Below are 12,508 nucleotides of genomic sequence, written 5' to 3'. Positions count from 1 at the left end.
TTTCATATTAGGTAACACTTTAGGTGTCTTTTGGTTATGCTTGGTTGGCCTCATCCATCTCACATTAAAATGGCTCATTCATGCTATGTCCTTTGAGTACCTATAAGTACCTTATGCATCTAAGACATTATGCAGGTAATCAAAGTCACTCTGAAAGGTATCATCATATGCCTTTAAGGGGCTTTCTGAAGTCACTCCCCCATCTACCAATTGTAAAAGCAATGTCCATAATCTAAACCTAAAATGGTAGGAAACATGGGACTAGAGCCTTCAATGTAAAATAGGTTTAAGAGGTTAACCCGTCGAGGCTATGGACACATGCTGGTAGTGGGTATTGACTTGTGATACCACTAGGAAAACCCATCGGGGCTATGGATGCTCGTGGGCAATGGGGCATTCTGCCTAAAGAAGTGTCAACCAAACCAAGGCTTTTGTCTACACGTATGATGGTTACTCTATAGTGTTACAATAAAAAGGAAGCATGTGTGGATGAAGTCAAGGGTAAAAACAAACTCCATAAATTTTCTACTAAAGAATGGCCTTAAGGTAACCTTGAGTCCTCTATCATTGTTTTTTCATACTATATCTAAGATCTAATTGTCTTAGAAGTGGGACCTATGATCATAGAGAATTAATAAAACTCAACTACAAAGCTTATCTGTAATACTTGGATAACTATAAGACTTTGGGATTTGGTTAGTAATAACTAATTTTTCATTGGTTCATCATTTGTTGTGATCGTAAAATAGCCTCCTACCTATAAAGAATGAGAGCCGCTTAAATTTATAAAAGGTTTCTTTTTCTTGAACTTAAAACTGTTAAAGTTTGATCAAATCATATGTAATGAGTGATTTAGAATTTCTTTTATGCTTGGTGTGAGTTTAGCATCATTTTAATAAATTTGAGATTACTTATTTTTGTTTAGTATTCATCTCATTAGTGCCATTGTTTTGTTTTTCAGGTTCCTTTGTACTAGAGTCATCTCAGTAACCCTCCTCACTTCTTCAGTATCTCACCTTGTTTGCATGAGGACATGCAAAACCTCAAACATGGGGGAGTGGTTTTTGTTACCTTTTCAGCATCTTCAATTCATTATCTTTAGCTTCCTTCAGCATATCATATTGGCACTCATCAACTCCATCTCTTCCAGATCATTCAAACTTTCAACCTTACTTTGTCTCATCCTCAACCTACAGTACAGATCAACATTCAAAAGGTATACTTGAGGTAAAACATGTTAAGACTCTTTAACTCATTAAAATTTAAGGAATCTTGATGATTAACCACTTCCTATTCCACAAATCTTCGCCTTTCTTAAATCACCATTAAACCCCCATTTTCAAATCCATCAATGCATATTCCAATAATACTATAAGAACGAAACGAAAAATATTGTGGTACATGAATATAAAGCAATATCTATAGTGTCTTCTTCTTGTACATCATAAAACATTCATAAAATCATCAATTGAATGCTCTCAATAAGAGGATGGAGTCATTCTTGCTTATCTGAGAAAATAACCACAAAGTGAATAATGGTCTTACAAAGTCCTCATCATTACTCTATATCATCCACCATCCCTTCCTAGTCAATATTTTGTTTATCCTCAATTTGTGCTACCTTGTTGTGAAACATATCAAGTCTATGATGGTATGACAATTCACCTTTAATCACCTGCACCAAGAAATAATGTCATAGGTGAGGATTTTGTTTGCATGAGGACATGAAAAATCTTAGGCATGGGGGAATGTTGGGCTTCGAATATGTCATATCATTCAGTATATGAAGTCTTTATTCATGATCCATATTCTCGCATTTATGATACTTTTCGTAGCCATTATACCATCAACTTCCGCTAAATGAACCTCTTCTACCCTATGGTTAATTATGACATATTTCTTATATTTTTAATGATTAAACATAATCGGTGGGTTACTAATGTGTTTATGTCGCCAAGGGGCATGTTCAAATACGAAAATTTCCATTCTCACATGTGGATTTATGCAATTTGGTATATTTCTCTCATAGATTTCATTCTTAATATTAGTGTCGATATACTTGATTGTGGAGAGATCTTGAGTTTAGGGTTTAGAAAAATACATTTGCTGCAAGTTGTTTTGATTACTTTTGGTTTTTAGTGACATTAAGTTTCTACAATTTAGTTAAAATTTCAGTTTGGGTTGCTAGTTTGTGTTTAGTCAATTTAACATCTTAAATTGCTCTACATAAATTATCAATCCGGGTATCGTAAACTGATGAAGTGTGGTGCACTATATGTGCTTAGTTAACCTTTCTCTTACTTCGTTGTTTTATAGTTTATGTTCAACTCTTCCTAAAACTCTGCTTCAAACACATGTGCTGTGTAAAGCACGATTAAGAAGTAGTCAGAAATAAGTCCAAAAAGTAATCAAGCTCTAAGGTGACAAGTAAGAAAAACCACTTTAAAGACCAGTTATAATGTTAAACTCTTCCTAAAACTCTGCTTCAAACACATGTGCTGTGTAAAGCACGATTAAGAAGTAGTTAGAAATAAGTCTAGAAAGTAATCAAACTTTAAACTTGCAAAGAAAGAGCTTGAAAGAAATAACTTGAAATGAAACTGAAAGCAAAGAACTTGAAATGACTTGAAAGTAAATGACCACTTCCAATGGCACTAGACACCATTCATGTTGCGGCTAATAAAAGAAAAGAAAGTCACTTTTAAAACCAAAGATAAAGATTATCTCTCTCTAACTCGATGCTTCTAAGCACATGTACTGTGTAAAGCACGGATAGAAAGTAGCTTAAGTTGAATTAGAAAAGTGAGAAAAATCTGCTTTAAAGACTAATGATAATATTTTGCTCTTTCTAATTCTCTACTTCAGCCATATGTACTATGCAAAGTATGATTAGAAAGTAGTGAAAGATTAGTCTAAGAAGCACTTAAAACCAAAAATCTACTTTAAAGACTAGTAATAATATTTTGCTCTTTCTAACTCTCTACTTCAGCCATATGTACTATGCAAAGTATGGTTAGAAAGTAGTGAAAGAACAGTCTGAAAAGCACTCAAAGCCAGCTGCAAGTTAGTGATATTTTGATCTTAAAATATAACAATTTATGATGAAGATCATTTATGTGTTAGCAGCTCTTTGAGAAATAAAATTAAAAATCAGCTATAAAAACAAAGGCAGCAGCTTGAACCTGTCAACTTCAAATACCATTAGTTTGTAAAGCAAATACATAAACATAAAAACAAATCCCGGGAGAAAATAAAATGCAATAATTCAAACTGTACAAGGCAGGGGCCCCCTTCTACCTATGAAATCAAAGCAAACTTAAAATTGCATGAATGAAAATCTAATCTACCTTACATTCTACAAAGCAATATTTACAAAATGAAATCTAATCTACTTACATCCTAATATGCTCCATGACATCTACTTCACATCTCCTTCCATGTTGAGAACATCAAAGCTTTATTCAATTTCTTCAAAAGTGCAAAGTACAAAAGCTTTCAAAAGCCATGAGACTAACAAGCTAAAAGGACTAAGAAAAGACTAAAGGAAAGACTAAAGAGAGACTAAAAAGAGACTAACTAATGAAGGAGAGAGATCTCCTATTTATACAAAAAGATGAGAGCCATCTCATTAATGATAATCCATGAATCTCTCCCTCTACCTCTAGAGTCCTAATCAAAATAGGAACTGATAAGACACATGTCTTTTAGAGTTACAATACAATTAGGAGATGTGACACATATCCTCATGATCCCATGATTCTTTCCAACCAAATTCGAATTTGGCCTTAGAGTGCCACATAAGGGTCTTCTAGAAGTCTCCTTTCAACCTACACATGTCAACAAACTCAACCCATTTGTTAGGTATAAGCATATGCACATTATTTTCTAATGTTTAACCACAAATTCACTTAAAAGGCTTAGAAATAATAAATATTGGAAAATCATAAAGGTAGCCCAATGATAATGAAAGTGGGATGAATGTGGTGACATAGTAGTGAAATGGAGGTGATATAATGGACATAATAGTGAAAGTGTAATGGAAATGAATGACATTTTCAAGACTCAACAGTTTGCTTTAATTAATAGCAATTTGTAAGACCATTTGAATCTATTGAAGGATAGGAAACTCGACTTAACTACTCATGAATAATCATAGAATATGTTTAAAACTTCATAATATTGAGTTGTTTTTATGTCTCAATGCATGATTTCTTAGAGTTTGTTTTCGTTTTCAGTAGTTATCTCTTTTATTGCTTTACTTACTTGGCATGATTTTGCTTGCAGTTGTCGGCATTTACTTTTCTGCATCATGTTTAATGTGTTTTATATGCATCACTATAGATTAGAACCATTGTAGTCTCAAGACCTAATAAGCTATATAAGTAAATCCACATGAAGATTGTTTTTCGGTAATGGAAGATTGTGGTTCGAAATCCGATAAGCATAAAAGTCCCATAGTCTAGTGGAAAGTTAAAATCCTTAGTGATTAGTTTTTTTTAAGTATTAGTTGTTAGTGTAACCTAGAATAGGCTCTAATCCTGCATTTCCTGTGCTTGCATATCTAAGTCTTACAATCCCTTATTCAATAATTAAATGTTGGAATTAGAGTACATATAATTTTGTCAACATGTGGCAAGTTAGAAATCTAAGGCGTTACTTGCCAAAAGTAGTGAAAGATCCAAAATATGAGGTTAAATCTAGTAAGAGTGGAGAATATGTCTAATAAATGTAGAATCACACTCTAATCTCTAACTTAGTTAGATTCTGACCCTCTAAAAATACTTTGATTGGGTGGACATGAAATAAATGGAACACCCGGGGTCAAATAGAATTGGAGTTGGGGGGGGAGCTTTTATTATGGTCATTTTCTCTAGCTTAGAAGACAAACTAATGGTTTTTGAAGGAGGATCACATTTTTTCAACAATGCAGGGCTTTTCATGCAATTATGGAAGGAGTAGTATAATCCAGAGAAGCGGGATTTCCTTGCATCCCTGGTGTAGGTTCATCTTTTTTCTCTCCCCAAGGACTATTGGGAGGAGGAAACCCTTGAAGGCATCAACAATGCTATAATTTTTTTTTCAAAGTATAAGAGGTTACTAAGAGGGGAGGGTACACTTCATATGCACAAATCTATGTTTACATGAATATCTCCCAACTTCTTATAGCCTCCATAGATATTTACTATTAGGATATTGTTTAGAAAAAATCTTTGGATTTTGAACAAGTCCCCTTTAGATGCAGACACGTCACCAATGAATACCAACAAATCGTTTGAAGAAAACCCCTCTAATAAAGAGCTAATTGATTTGGAAAAATTCCCCAAAATTTGAGTCCCTAGGGTACCTCAAATCGTGACTAGATCCCTAGATCTAAAAATAGGTTCTAGTCTCTCTCCTCTTCGAAGAAGTCTCTGGAACAAGTCAACATTCAACCAATCATGCAACCAATAGAAGGAAAATCTCGTAACCTTACAAAGGTCATGCAAAAGTCTCTTGAAGACCACCGACAAAAACCATTATCACATGAGATGAGTAGCTCCTCTTTGGAATAATTTGAAGTAGAAGCCATACCAGAAGATATGGATCTGGATGACCCATGATTAATTTCCCTTGCAAAATAATGGCATGGAAAATATGTGAAGAACTTTCTAGCTCATGAGGTTAGGATTTTGTATAATGCCTATATTCAAAGCAAGCAATTGGGCTAGAGTTCCTCATAATCCAATCTTGGGGTTCAAATGATGGATTTCAAGGTGGTCTCTAATAAAGAATCCAAAAAGCAAAGTCATAAGAGAAACAAGTCACAAATCCAAGAATATGATGAACAATTAGTCAACTCGGGTAAAGTCATGCAAATGTCAGAGGCATTAATTCCCCTCTTGAAATCTTGAATCCTCAAGGAGTTTTCTATGTTGTTATGATTATTGTAGTAGTTTTTAGATTCTTTGTTCTTGATAGGTAGCTTGTTAGTCTTGAGTATCTCTTGGATTTTAGTCCTCTCTTGGAAATTCAAGCTATATGTAATTTTTTTTTTATTAATGAAAGGATATTTAACCTCCCCAAAAAAATGAACATTGCAATATCAAACCATACCTTAGGAATTTAGTTCAACAATTAACAAGTACCACTCATTTTTTAAGACACGTGTTGATCACAAGGGAACTCTATTTTCCAAGCTAGGTCATAAACATTTTGACACTCCTCTCTTCCTTGTACATTGTTCAATATATTGTGGAATCATGTTAATGAATTTGATGTGGGTCTAAGTCCCAGTGGAGGTGTGATAATGGCAAAGTTCAATGGGAAGTTTAAGAGGGATTGTTGGATTCTCCCCTCCTCATTGTGAACTATTGGGATCACTTAATAACTACTTTAAGGCATGACATTGCACTTAGGTTGGTTTGTCAAAACTCCTTCACTCGTTTATTCTCGATTACTAGTTTGAATTCATGTTGGTTCTGCATGTCAAGTGCTCAATTTATTTTGGCTTTGAGTTTCTTCTGAGCTTTGTGTTTCCCTTTTTGCGACACACTAGGACCTTATTAAACGAAGTAATTTCTATGTTCTTATGTTTTAGCATGTGATTGGACATTGTGGTTTCGGGACCCGACATTTTAATTCGTCAACCACCTCTTTGTCCCTTTGGTTGATATTTGGTCATCTTTTTCTAAGACCTTATTTGAATTTATTAGTGGAGCTATACAATTTTTAGAGCAAAAAGACATGAATACGATTATGTAGGAAGGTGAGGAGATGATCTAGGCCAATAGCCCCACCATTTGCATCGTCTCAACTAAGGTTTGGGATAATGAACAATAAATAGTCTCCCAATTTGCTTCCATTATGGGGATTTTAGCATAATTAAATAACAATTTGTTAATTTGGAAAGAATGTGTTTTGCCAAGGAATTAGATTGTCGAGCTAAGGAAGAATGTTAATTTATGGGCCTCAAAGCAAATGATACCAAACAATTATGGGCAATGAGATCTCAAAGAGGAAGACAACGTCCAACAACTTTTTGAAGCCGTAGATATATGTGAATAAGAAATAATGCTACTTGATCAAGGGCCAAATGAAGCTACTAGTTGTAATATCTTTTAATTAGTCTATATTCTTTAGAGTTGTCTCTATATTAGGAAACTTTAATGAAATCTACAGTAATACCAGATATTTGGAGTTTTTGTTAGTATACAATCATAACCTATGTATTTTAGTTTGGATATATCATGTTTATTCAATTTGGGATAACTCAAGTTTAATGTATTAGCATCATTCAACTTCATTATAGCCTCTCTTGATTAATAAAAATATTTTCTAATTTCAATTTAAAAAATAAAACTCAAAATCAAAGAAAAACATAATGTTTATCAGTTTTTAATCCACCTTCCCTTATCTAGAACATTTCATAAAGCTTTTATGCTCTTTTCCACTCAAATCGTGAGAAATCTTCTTGAAGCTTTTCAATTTTTTGCTCTCCATGACACATGTTAACCAATATACATCATTTCAGTCCATAGAGAATTCAAAATATATTACTTAGATATTAAACTTCAAATAACTTGTCTTGTTCTTTTCTTGCAACATGCTTCCCTCATGTTTGATGTAATAAGCTTTTTCCTTGATCTCATAATTAATCATTTTCTATCAACAATATATCTACATCATGAATGTGCAAATTAAAAATATGTCTTACAAAGTAATTAAAGAAGTTCAACTAAAATTATAACAAGCTCCAATAACATTTTTGGGTTTGGTATTTCTAAAGTGATACGCTCTAATGTGCATGATATTGTAACATGCACAATTGTGTTTACGTCTACATGGAATACCATGTAGCCCATCACATGACTATACAAAACCCTTGAAAAGAGACTCATGTAGGTCTATATGCCAACCAATGTGCTCCACAATAATAAATTCACTAATGTGTAGATAATATATCATGTGCACCACAAAAGCCAGCAAGGTTTTTTCTTTAAATAACAAGGACATGGTTTAAAATCCAAGGCAATGAGCGAATCTTCAATAATTCTATAATAATACTTATTGGCACACATGATATTGTAACATGCACAATTTTGTTTACACCTCTAGGGAACACCATGTAACAATCTATATAACCATACAAAACTCTTGAAAAGAGATTCATGTATGTTCATGTGCCATGCAATATGCTTTAGAATAATAAATTCACTAATGTCTATATACTATATCATGCACAACACAAAACCCATAAATATGTTTTCTAAACTAATAAGGACATGGTTTGAAATCCAACGCAATGAGTAGGCCTTGAGCCATTTAGGTATCCCCTACATTGGGAACACCATTAAGACCAACAAACATCGTAATCAATAGATACATAAGCTAAAAAAAAAATTGTGATGATATAAAGAAACTAAACTTATGTGCCTATTGTTTGAAACATCACAACAATAGGGAAGCAATAACAAGGCTAGGGTTTGCAACAACAAAACAAATATAGGAACAACAATAACAATATCATTTACAACATTGAAGGTGAGTCTTAATCCTTCTATTTTGTCAAAATGCATTGTAAATATGTATATGAATAAATAAATAAAAACTGCATGGAATTTGTGAACCATTTGAGGAAAAAAAAATTTGAGATGAATAAAATAAAATTACATGTTTGAAATTTCTCCCGTGCATATAACCCTCTATGAATTCTTCTCTTAAAAAAATATACCCACTTTAAGCTTTTACTTGGAAAAATCTCTTGCACAAGTCGCATGGCCCAACAATGGGGCATGATTTTGTTTAACTCACTTTTACAATATGAAACTTTTGCTTTTTTGTTCCCTCTTTTGGGCACATTGATGAAAAATGTATTATTTAAAAAAAAAGGGTTTTGATGTGTGTTTTTTCCTTCAATATTGAGTGAATTGGTGCCCCATGACATTGTATATGCGTCATAATTACGTATTCTAGCCAAAATAGATGTGTAAACCTTCACAAATCGTACCCTGCAAAGGTTTTAACATAGATATTTGGTCAATGTGCAATAAAATTCAGCACACCCAGTGCATCTAATATAAATAGGTGCACCAATTATCTTTAAAAAGACATTCCAAGGTATGCTTGAAGTTAGGGTGTTGGATGTTTTCCACACTTTCTTTCAAGAATGTAGACATGCATTGATTGTGGTTTTGGTTGAATCCTAGGGGGGGTTGTAAAATAAAATGGTCAATCCTACAAATCTCCATTCCATATCAATCGAAGTCCACAAAGTTCTTTGTCACCCTTTGCATTAACTCTAGATTTTATTTATTTATTCATGAATTGATTAAATATTCACTACCTTTACATGTGAATTTGAAGAATAATGCATTAAAATTTGTAGGATCTTTCATATGTGCAAGATAATCCATTACCACAAGCTATACAAAAACATAACAAGATTTTACATAGATCAAGATACCACAAGGAAAATGGTAGATGAAAATGAAGATCCACTTTACCTTTCCAAATGTAATATGCCATCTTCTGACAACCATCCTAAGTTAGTGGTACTTCACCATTAGTTAGATCTATTTTTTGACACCCCAGTTTTTGAAGTTGACAATTTGAGACCTCCCAGTATTGTTAGGGACTTGATAGGAGACATAGAAAAAATACTTAGGACCACTTTTATTGTGCTCATTTTTTTCAAAATTTGGAAGCCAAACCAATTGTGTTTCATTCAAAATTGGCTAACATATCTCCTTCTAATGAGGCAACCAAGAGTTTGAGTGAGCCAAAGTATGATATCAATACTAACCAAAACATCTCTAATATGAGGTCCACAAAGTTATAGGAACTTAAAGCAACAATGTCTAAATACACAGGAAAGTTGACTTAATTGTTAGTTGGTAATGAAGGCTTCTCACTTCCTATTCAAATGCAAATAAACTTGTTACAATTGGGCTTTGTATGGCGCTTGGCCATCTTTCATACCGATGCTTGATGTTGGGACCAAATTCTACTTTTACAGTAATAATTACATGATTACCAATTCTAGAATAAATGTTGCAAATCTTGTGTTGTTTATCCTTTCATATTTGTTCATTCCTCCCAATTATTTAGTAGCACTTATGTTGTTTTATGGTCCTCTTTATAATTAATTTAGTTACTTGAGTACTATTAAATACAACACAACACTTCCATGTACAGTGTGCATGTGAATAATTATGGTTTTAAAACCTTTGATAGGAAGAACCTATATATATTGATAGTTATCCATGCACTCGTGGCACATTGCAAGTTTCACAAACAAATGTAGGTGTTCATTATTTACTACAAATTGTTCATTTGACGAACACCCTAATAACAAAAAGCCCTATATGAAAAGGAAGGCAACATAATTTGTTGTTGCAACATATCTCATGGTGATGTGTTATTAATAAAATATAAATTTCATAGACTACTGATTGCTCACCAATGGCAACTTACATTGGAACTACCTTTAGATGTCCCCTTAAGATGTAAGAAAAAGACTTGATGACTATTTGTATTTTGGATTTTCAATTGTTTAATGCAAATTTATTATTTGATTTCACATGTGTTTTCCAAAGTGCTTGTTAGTGTGTGCATTGGAAAAAAAAATCATGTTTATAATAAATGTTTGTCTAATGTATGAATGTACTAAATGCTTTGTGCTTATTGATATTGCTTATTCATCTACCATTGCACCCCACTGCAATATAAACTCAAGAGATGATTGCTAAACAAGACGTACAACTTGAAGAGAAAGCATGTCAAGCATGGTTGGATCAACCCACCTATTTGATTCTGATTATGCCCTATCACCAATTCAAAGTGCCTATTGTAGCACTGGTTCTACAATAGCAATTCCAAGGAGATCAGCTCGAGGGCAATGATTGTATCATCGGTATGTTCTTCAAAAGCCTAGGATCTAACTCCTATCCTTGGACATGGTTTAAGGTCTACCCAACGAGGGATGACCATGTTACTATAGAACTTGAAGGAGAATGTAATATGGCATGTCCAATGCATGTCTCTTAGTACTCCTAAGGTTACTAACCATCAAGTCTGTTATATTTAACGAACCTTGTTACAATCAACATTAAAAAAGGATTTTATGCATGCTTAATGACAATATCCATGTATATTGGTTGCTAACTTTCAAGTCATTAAAAAATACAATACTCCTAAGTGATAATGCCCTCCAATTATGAAGTGAAACAATAATTGTTGGAAAGGTTGGTTGTTGAGTACATCATGTAAATCGCGCCTGAATGGTTGTATTAACTATGTACAATTTGATCTCCAAATTATTGACATGACATGTATTGTAAATTAGAAAAAAGGGTAAAAATGGTCTTCCTTACAAGATATTGAGGTAGATGCCTATAATCCCAAGGATTGTATTGACCTTTCTTTGTAAATAATTAATTGCATTACAGAGGTGGCATGCCCACACATAAATGGCCTAGGATTTATGTGGATCCCGACGGATGAAATAGTCATGAAGCATGTAAAGGGTACATTGCTTGATCAACTCAAAGATAAAATATGGAGCCTTGGCAATCAAATATATTCATGCATGTGGTTAACCTATATTTTCTACAAACAACTAACTATTTTATTTGGATGTTGGTAGTGAAATAACAATATCCCCACATGGATATCTATGAATAAATAAGAGTAAATATTGTAACAAAAAGTTATCATGATTGTAAATATTGTGGATCCTCTACAAAGGCTAGGTGGTCCAACGACCCGCGAAGCTAGTGTGTGATTGCTCAAAGGTATTCCTCTCAAGAGAGCACCCTTTTCGAAGAGTAGCATCTACTTTCAACAAGAGCTCAAAGACCCAAACAATGACATCAACAAATTGATGTAAGGCACATGAAATAGAGAAGGAGAAGGAAATTACTTACTTTTTTCATTTAGATGGGGAACTTATGTTCAATGATCCATAAATTTTTGATACCCACATTGAAAATTTGTTTATTGGGATGAAAAGGCAATTTGTATTTGATGAGCTTCCATATTGAAAGCATCTTAAGATTTCCCACTTATTAGATCCCATGCTTGTACTGAAAATGTTGCTTCATATTATAAAGGCACATATCATTGAAAAAAATGACACATTTGGTGTTAGGAAAGATCTTATTACTTTGAATTCTAAAAACTAACATTGACAAGAAGAAGTAAGTAGATGAGAGATTGATCCCTCTTGGTCTTTTAAAGAAGGTGGTGTACCATGGATTTTGAAGAAAGATGACATGTTTTTGGTGGAGGATGTTATATTCAAAGGTGCCTTCTTTATATGGGTCACTCTACAGTGCCACTTCATCATGGAAGGATATTTGTTAGTGTTGAAATCACATAATCATTTGAGCCTTATAAGGGCATGTATGTGGGCTACATGGTTTTTTTTACCCTCGCAAGTAGGTTACATGGTATGCATTCACTATACTATTCTATATTTAATTTTCTATGTGCTTATTTTGTGAGTGATGACATTATCATTTCCGAGTAC

The sequence above is a fragment of the Pinus tabuliformis genome, chromosome 4_1, assembly GCF_031772625.1.
Source record: "Pinus tabuliformis cultivar Carrire ecotype Pingquan chromosome 4_1, CPIR1, whole genome shotgun sequence".
In the NCBI taxonomy this organism is placed as follows: Eukaryota; Viridiplantae; Streptophyta; class Pinopsida; order Pinales; family Pinaceae; genus Pinus; species Pinus tabuliformis.
This window is presented reverse-complemented; position numbering follows the sequence as displayed.